The following is a 10,020-nucleotide window of genomic DNA, read 5'->3' on the forward strand; positions in this document are numbered from 1 at the left end:
GTTCACACAGCTTGGTATTCCCTTCGCAGCATGCTCCAGCCACTGAAGGATGGGCTTTTAGGACCGTGTCCCACTGCTTGTCTGATTCAGGTCCTACCCTTTTCTCAGCTCTCCACTTCATTCAACCCTATCCTAGTTCTAACTTTAGACAGGAGCAATAATTCTTAATATAACGTTTTTTTTTTTTTCTTAGCCTAAAGCTCTTGTACTTTTGTTCTCTAACTGCTCTCTCTCCTCTTACCTTGCCTGCACCTTTTGCTCTCATTAGCTGGAATAAGCACCATGCATGTCAAGTATCATCATTTTAAGAAAGGCTGTTTGAATGGGAGGCCCTCTCTGGGCTACAATGTCCCCTCTTTACTTAAGCAAAAAAGTCAAAAGCTGTCAATCAAAGTCAAGTCTAATTCTGGTGGAGAGCATGGAGAGTCTGTTTTCATACTGGTAGGGTTGTTAGGGTAATTGTTAAGCACCACATAGTCCCACATATTGCTTTGTGTTCTATTTTCCATGTTCTGTTGATGTAAGCTCCTAAAAAATGCTATGTGCTGTAGTACACATTATTTTTTTTTACATAACTATTTAGAGAGTCTGTTTTTTGTGTTTACTTAGCAATCAAGTTGGTTTCAGTTCCTGTTCTTAAGACAGGTATGTACTTTGTCAGTATTAGAGCAAATTCCAAAGTGCTTTACTGACAGCACTTCAGGCTATGAACAACTTTATTTACCAAATCCAACCATCAACACAAATATTTTTTTATTTGTGATACAGACCATCAGGCACAGGGCTTGCAAACCAGTGACTTATCCACATTGGAATCAGTTGCATGTATTTCCATGAAATTGCATATTACTGTAGTTAGTTTGCAGCTAAATAACATTTTGTCTTCTTTACATAAACCTTTTTAGTTTGTTTGTTTTTTTTAAACAAAATCAAAAACATTTTTACAAATGGCAATAGTAATATCAGTCTCACAATCCTATCATCACATTGATCAGATAACTCTTGCAAAGAAATGGCTGACGCCAACTAACACGCTAACACACATGAGCACAAATACACAGGCAAACGCACACAAACACACAGACACAAAATTTGATCTTATTTTCTTTCCTACATTTTTGGAGCCTAGTGGGTTCCAAGTGACGCGATGCATGTATTCACAGGCAATGATCCTTTGGATACTGCATAGCTCACTCAGAATGTTCAAGGCTAAACCTCTGCTATGGAATGCATGCATGCAGAATTTTCCTAGCTGCGTGTGTTGTTAAAGCATGTACACCGTTCTTTGGATCTTATCAGAAATCCCACCTACATAGTGTTGTTTACAAAACTCTCAGATCTGTTTGCAGTGCTTTTTGTGAGTTAAGAGGTATCGGTAAGAAAACTAAAGAGGCAGTAATTTTTATGTTGTAAAGCAGAACATTTTTAATAATAATAAAAAAAAATGTTTGTTAAATATATAGACATATTGTTAGAATATATAATATATAGGATATAAATATATGTAACTTTGATTTATTTTAGAGTAGTTAATGTGCAGCTTCAATAAAAGTATAGATTTACTGTCCTCTGAAAAAACTTAACATACAGCCATTATTGTCAAAATAGCTGCCAACAAAAGTGACACCCAAGTGATAACATTTGTATGTTATTTAACCATGCAAAGCCACATGTCCTAATCGTTTTTGTCTGTATGACAGGACCATACAAATTGGTGTATCTTGTATTAGAGCAGTTAAAATGTGGTGCTTTTAGTGCAATTTTTTCATACTGACCACTGGATGTTCAATATGGAACCTCATGGCAAATAATCTCTGAGGATTTGACAATTAGAATTGTTGCTCTCCACAAAATCGTTTAGGCTATAAGAAGATCTGTAACCTTACAGTGCCCAGGGTCATACAGAAGTTTTCCAAGACGGGTTTCACCACCAAGGATCCATCAAAGAAGGTGAGTCCTCGCGCTGTGCATCAGGTACAGAAGCTGGTTTTAAAAAACAGATGCGTAAGTGCTGCCTGTATTGCTTTAGAGGTTGCAGAAGCGGGAGATCCGCTTGTCAGTACTCAGACCATATGCCGCACACTGCAACAAGTCGGTTTGTCCCAGAGGGAAGCCTCTTCTCAAACTGGCTCGAAAGAAAGCCCGCAAACAGTTTGCTGTATTCAACCTGTCCTTGAGCATGAATTACTGGAACCATGTTCTGTGTTCTGTTAAGACTAAGATAAACATGTTCAGATGGTGTCCAGCATGTGTGGTGACACCCTGGTGAGGAGTAGCAAGAAAATTGTGTCTTGCCTACAGCATGCTTGCATGGTGGTGGTAGCATCATGGTCTGGGGCTGCATGAGTCCTGCTGGTACTTGGGAGCTGTGGTTTATTGAGGAAAACATGGACCCCAACATATACTGTGACTTTCTGAAGCAGAAAATGATTCCCTCCCTTCAGAAGCTGGTTTTCCAACAGAATTAAAACGACCTCAAATGCACCACCAAGATGACAACTGCCTTGTTGAAGAAGCTGAAGGTGAAGGTGATGGAGAGGCTGAATATGACTCCAGACCAAATTTTTTATTAAAAGTATAAATAAATAAATTTAAAAGAGGCAAAATTAAAACCTTCTACACACATTTATTCACTACGTCCTTTCAGATTAAAAAATAAATAAAAAAATAAATAAAACTCCACCAAAAGGTAATTTATAATCACTTTAAATTAGTTTTACTAATTCTCCAAGTCACATATCAAGCACCAAAATCCTCCATGATGCACAGAAGCATAGCAAAAGTTCTGTTTGGTGTACTGATGATTTACGTAATTTAAATACAAATAACTTACAAGAATATTTTGTCTTCATGCTCTATGTTGAGTATGGTTACACTAGTAATAAACATAGTTGCATATTTGTCCCTATGCATATATATATATATATATATATATATATATATATATATATATATATATATATATATATATATATATATATATATATATATATATATATATATATAAGATGATGCAAGTTATGTTTATGCATGGTTTGGGAGTAAGATTTATTTTTAATCTTAAAGTAACTGGCTAAGAGATGAACATAGTGCTGTGCATGCAGAGAGTCAAAAGCACAAAGGAAGTCCTCTGTCCACCATCAGCTGTGCAGGGCCTCACCAGTGTTTGTTGATTTGTCTCTCTGAGATCTGGGCCCTCGCCTGGTTTGTGTCAACACAGGCTGCTGTTGCGTCCATTGATTCCAGTCCTGAATGGGGACTGATACAAATATATACCTGTTACAATGGCTTTAGTGTTCTCTCTGCAAAGTATTTTTGCATTATGTGTGGCTGCAAATAATAAAAGTAAAACATTTGAATTTGTATATATTATCTGACTCGATAAACCCCAAGCTAATAACCCTTCACCATTTATGAACTCTTTTTCTAAATGTAAAACTAGATGTACAAACCGTAGTGCCATTTCATGTGGGCAAATCAAAAGCATAGGTGTCTGAGACAAATACATGTAATTGCCCAAGCCTTTTATTTTATATGTGCTGCTGCCCAACAGACGATATAACCAACCAGAGTAGGAAAATAAATCCTACCCTGAAAAAGTTGACCTTCACAGTGATGCAACACACCCGATTGCTGTAACTATAGCACAAGCTTTCTTATGCTCTCTCCCACTGCACTACCCACAGACAATCTATGTCAGAATCAGTAACACAGATGTATAGGGAAACCCTAACAATTAGTTCCTTTATTTTACTCTATATCCTAAACACCTTTTTTTCTGCATTGCTCTTTTTCTTCAGCCTTTAGCCATGCCTGTTAATGTAGTTAACAGAGAGTTTTATCTAATAGAGCTTTTGGGTGTGACCTCGAAAGGTACATACATATAAGTAGCTATTTAAATCTGCATAAGAAGGTAAAAGTATTTTACAGTTTGCCACAGGTTTGTGTAAGCTCCTTAATGACTCAGAATCCTCGCTACACAGTATTAACACAAGGCAATTACTTGTTTGTTTTACGTTGGAATTTGTGTATAATGATTAACAATGAAAACCTTGCAGGCAGTGCAGGAGCCAGGAGAAAAAACATTTGTATTTACATTTCCTTGTCTTCTGGGGCATACATCCAGTGCATTATTCTTAGTTATTTTCTAATGGTCAGATCTGCTATTTGACAGTCTGTAGAAAGTTGAATTGAGTTGAGGAAATATACAATGATTGATAAATCTTTGTGGGGATTCCCTTTTGTTTGATTTACATGCATGTCCACCCACCTCTGAACAAGACCTATTCATTTTACAGCCCACTGTCCTTGACATAGAAAAAGCACAATGGTCTCCCATTCTCTCATCATCTCCAAGTCTGGACAAGCCTTGAAGTAAGAACATTTTGTTTTCACCTGAAGGCATTGCAATACAAGATATAAAGCAGCATCAGAGGGAAATTGAAACAGAATTGCTACCACCTATTTGGACATACACACAAGTTGAATTTTTTAGACCACAAAGTAGTACTCACTTCAAATAAATGAGTATAGTCATGCATTCCAAAGACAATTCTAAAATATCTATTCCACCCTAAATACATAGTTTCATTATGTACCCATCACATCTGGATTTTACATGCTAGTCCACCACATTACAGTGGTCCCACCTATATTTAGAGGCTTCTCTTTTTTTATCTATGACTCATAAATTATTATCCTAAAAGCACTGGCCACTCCCAAGGCCTGAGCATTGGCACGCCCAGGGGAAAAAGTCTGCCTATCGCTCCCCATAGCCATCAGTATGCATTTATTTCCCTTTAAGCACAAATCTAATCTTGCCTCTGGCATGGTACTTAACAACATGACCACTTGCCTTTGCTTCAACTAATACAGATGCGGTCAACATCAGGAAGTAGCTGATATATTGTAGCTGTTTTTTCTCCACCATGAAACATTAGGTAATTGAAGTGGAATCCACCACCATTACCTCAGTCATGCTCAACATAGCAACTCACACCCAAAAGATACCTTATTTGGGCAATTGGCTATGTCATAATGATTATTGAAAAAAATATGGCATTAAACTTTGACATGTGGTTTCTAATTCCCAAGTGGGAGTGAGATTTGGCAGTGGTTTTGAGCTTTGGTTACAGTAGAGTGATGGATAAACATGTTGGTACACAGGAATGCTGCCTCCTCATTAAATGCAATCCAGGTATTCTTTTCTGTATAAGTAATTCATGAGAAGTTTCTGAATTTCTTGATACGTAGGGAGTGTCTTTTAAAAAACAAGACGAATGCTCTAGGTAAACCCAGATATGACTTAGATTTTGCAGATTAACGTTTATGATCAAGAAAACCTAGAGATGATAACTGATTACTCAAATGTAGTATCTGAATAACTTCGCATTTCTTTGTATTTGTACCACTGTTAATCTTCTAGGGATATCCCTGCTTCCCTGCTTCAATTTACTCCTGTTAAAATGTCCCCTATACTGTAATATCTGGCCCAGCCCTCGGGAATGTTCAATATGCACCTGAAAATGTCGACAATCAAAGTATTTATACAACTTTAAATCACACAAACAATAGTCTCTCTGATATAACAGTCTTTTGTTGTCTGCTCTCAGTCAACAGTAGATCTTTTCCAGTCCTTCTCTGCACTGTTTGAACCCTGCCTTTGACTATGGAAAAACCTAAGATGCTATCAGAGCCAGGGCATCATCATCATCAGTCATCAGAGAATCACACAGTCTGTGTGGTTCTTTTCACGTTCTTTACTCTCTGCCCTGTAAGATTCATTTGAATGAAGTGATAACCGCAGACTTTGACTCACTGTTTACCCTCTGGCTCTAAGGTTAGATGGGGAAAGCCTGGAGTCTGACTGTTTCATTATTCTTTAACTCTCTCAGGAATTCCATTGGAAGTGTCATATATATATATATATATATATATATATATATATATATATATATATATATATATATATATATATATATATATATATATATACCAACATGTTATTTATACCCTGTCAGAGATAGGAAGTAATAAAGTACTAATTCTTTATTACTGTACTTAAGAAGACTTTTCTAGTACCAGTGCTTTTTACTTTACTTTTTCTTTTTTTTTTTACTTTTTTATACAATCTGTACTTTCTATGTATTACATTTTCAAGCAAGGCTCATTACTTTAGTTTGAATCTATTTGGTTACATGATCCATATTATTATATTTTTATATTCATAGCATATTTTTTCTTCTTATTGTGTGTTGTTTTCAGCCCATCAACCTATTTCTTGTTATTGCACAGCTTTTTTCAACCACAGCCACTTCCACTGGTCTATCATTTTCTGGCGCTCACACACACCACAGTCGTAGGCTAGTTTACAAAGCTAAGGTCCAGTTACCAGTGACACTAAAATAGGTAGTAGTAATGTCTACATTTTACTTAAGTACATGTCATAGCCCAAACTTCTTTACTTTAACCTGAGTGAAAAAAGTGCAGTCAGTACAAAATTTTTTACCAGAGTCTTTTAAAACACAAGTAAAACATATTGATACTGTTTGGAAGGTCAAGGGTTCAAGCCTCGGTATCGCCAAGCCGCCACTTCTGGGCTCCTGAGTAAGGATCTTAACCCTCTGTGCTGCAGGGGCACTGTATCATGGCTGACCCTGTGCTCTGACCCTAGGTTCTGAACAAGCTCGGATATGTGAAGAAAAGAATTTCACTCTGCTCTAATGTATATGTGACAAATAAAGGCTATTCTTCTACTTGAGTGAAGGACGAGTGTACTTTTACCATCTCTGTTCTGTTTCCATTTCCCTAAATATTTTATTAAACTCAAGCCACATTTCTATTGACCTATACCAGTTCGCTCAGGTGATCAGCAACCTTTATGATTTCTTTTAAGTCCATTTTAATAACAAAACCTGTGGTTTGATTAATTTAAATTCAGTTAATAGAGCTATATAGGTCATATGTTAGGTCTTATGTTTAATATAATGGCACACAGATTATGCTAATGCCTAATACACTCTGAAAAAACACTATCAAGAGGACATTTGTACTATTATACATTTTAACAACTATTAAATAATATTAGGCTGATAACTGTAAGCTAAGGTATAATACCAGTACTCTAAGAACCTTCATATATAGACATTTCATAACATATATCAATCTTCCAAAAACTGTTACAAATTTGAAGGCATACAATTGTGTAGGATGTCTTTGGATGGAATAGCATCAAATTTTCACTTCACTTGAGAGACCCAAAATTGTTCCAGGATATTAATCCCTATGTGCATAAAGCGAGCTCCATAAAGATATGGTTAACATGAGTCAGTGTTGAAGATCTTGAGAGGCTTACTATAGAGTTCTGACCTTAACCCTCCTGAACACCTTTGGGATGAATTTAAAATGTGACTGCACCCCAGGCCTCCTCACCTCAACTACATCAGTATCTGACATAACTAATGCCTTTGCCGCTGGATGAGCAAAAATCTTTACAAGGAAAAGTACAATTTAGCTACTTTTTAAGAGTGTAAAGTACGTCCAATCAACATCAGTCAACATGACCTTTATTATTGATAGCTTAAGCTTTTTTATGAAATAAACATTAGAATAATTGGAACACTTACATGAGGTCATCCATTGCTCTATCAACATGTCGCTTAGTAAATTAATACATTTCATTAATTCACATAACCTTTTCAAACCATGTGATCAGACTTTTTCTATGTGCCATTGTTTAAGATGACACTTAAACAACCCTTAAAGTAAAGTTCTATTAGTCTTTTCATTTACCTGAAGCCATTTCTGTCCTCATTGAAGCAGTCAGCAGCATCTTGAGGCACTCCCTCCCCCTTCCATTAGTATCTCTGTTTTTGTCAAATCTAAAAGCCCTCAGTGACAGAACAATAAGAACAATAAGGCACCTGAAAAATAACGAAACTCACGTCAGTTTTGATGAAACACACACATGCTGATGGCATTCTTTTAATGTACTCTAAGGTGAAGCTGCCATTACACCTGAAATCCCCCTGAATGGAATTTCCCCAACTACACACATACAGATACACTGCTAACTCATAAGCTCCTATTTCCTCAGTTCTTTCTTGGTCCTGGAAGATCAGAGAGACAACTCGCTTTGTCAGTTAACTTGAGTCCAGAGCAGTAGGGCTGCTTCATTCACTCTCGTCATTGTCACTGCCTCCATCAGCGGTTTTAGGCTCTGCATGCACCACGTCACATGAATGTGTGTAGAAACTCTGCCTGGCAAACAAAAGGCCAGCTGTTTACCCTCTTCTACATTTACCTTCAGTGAACAAACTACTCACTACAGTTTCAATTTAAAGTTTAAACTAGCCTTATCATTCAGAGTGCTGCCATTAAGATGTCTTGCCTCACCAAGACATTTGACAGCCCATTTGACAGTACAACCACAACATGATGGCCAGTTGTATGTATTGACAGGACACAGAGATTATTGACTATGTCTTAGATGACAGGCAGCGCTAAAAAGGTGGAGGAATAACTATAGGCTTTCAGTTGCAAAAAATCAGTCGCCCTTTTATGGCACACTATCAGTTCTTTCAGAGCGGTAACTCTGCCATCGACTCCCTATGGAGGTGGCCTCTGTCGATCCCTGGGTCCTAGCCTGCACTAGGTGAAGTGGGACACAAATGGAGTCTTTGTGGCCCTCAGTATACTCTAGTGGTCCAAGAGTCAAAAGGTCACCATAAAGGGAGGGTGTGTGCTAGGGAGGGGGCAGTGTGGGGTGAAGGTTTAGAGAGCAGAAGAGTGAGAAACACAGATTTTTGGTTGTTTTCACATTGGCCAAGGAAAACGTATAGGTCTTGGAAACTTTCTTTAGACGTGCCATTCAGGCTATTAAACCTTTTCATAGATTTATGATGATGAGAGATGAACTGCATGTTATAGAGTTTGCAGGGCTGTGAATAATTCAAGGGTCATTTTCCTTTGGCCTTGGTGATTTGAATCCTATTGACCTTTCAGAAAAGGTTCCTAACGGAAACCAAATGGTAAAGTTGGTCAAGTAAAGTCATCTAAATTTGTGTAAAGTAATTTCTTGCTGTGTATTTAAAAGTGTAAAATATCCAAGTAATGGACTTTATGTCCACAGTCTAATACACAAATATTTTGTGGCAAGATTTGAGCCACTTGCATCATCTAAAACTGTTTGCTCTAAGCCATTAGCAGGCTTTTCAGTCACACTTTTTATGATTGTGACTAGAATTGGACTGTGACCTTTGAAAAACATTTTATTGTTTTAGCAAATACCCAATAATCCTTTAAGTCAATTAACAGATCTAAATGATATATATATTTTTAGAAATGCTTAATTCTTTCTTTCCAGATAATTATATATTTTTGTAGGTAGAAGCAACACCAATATTTATCATGTTTGGTGAAGCTGAATGGCTATTTTAAAAGTAAATTCAGTAAAAAAATTATTTGGACATTGACAAAGCTGTATGGTTACCATAATATATTGATTTTGAAATAAAATATAGGAAATTATATTATAAATATGATTAAACATGATAATATAAGCACTTTCATTAACATGAGGGTATTAGTATCAAAAATGGGTGAAGAGTGTAGAAATTAAAGCAATTTGTTTAGGTGCAACAGATTTTTTAAGAACCAAAGTAATAGTTCCATTGACTGGTTACTTGTTCTATTGCAGTTTGTGTTAACTCATTTACAAGTAATCAGATACAAGTACTATAGTTTTATTTAAAATGTGAAATGCACATTTTAAACAAATTTTAAGCAAAACATTACACATGGACAAAATCAACAATTTAGAACATTCTTTAAAAGCAGAATTGCACTGATGAGCTCAAAAAAACACCAAAGGGCCAGAAAACCACAGAAAACAATTGAGGTAGATAGCAGAACTCTTTCCCTGGTGCTCCAGGAAGCATATCTTTGACAAAGCCAACAATCAAGAGAATACTTCACCAAAATAAATACAGAGGTTTTGCCACAAGATGTAAACCAGAAAAG

Source organism: Silurus aristotelis, assembly GCF_946808225.1.
Source record: "Silurus aristotelis genome assembly, chromosome: 3".
Lineage (NCBI taxonomy): Eukaryota > Metazoa > Chordata > Actinopteri > Siluriformes > Siluridae > Silurus > Silurus aristotelis.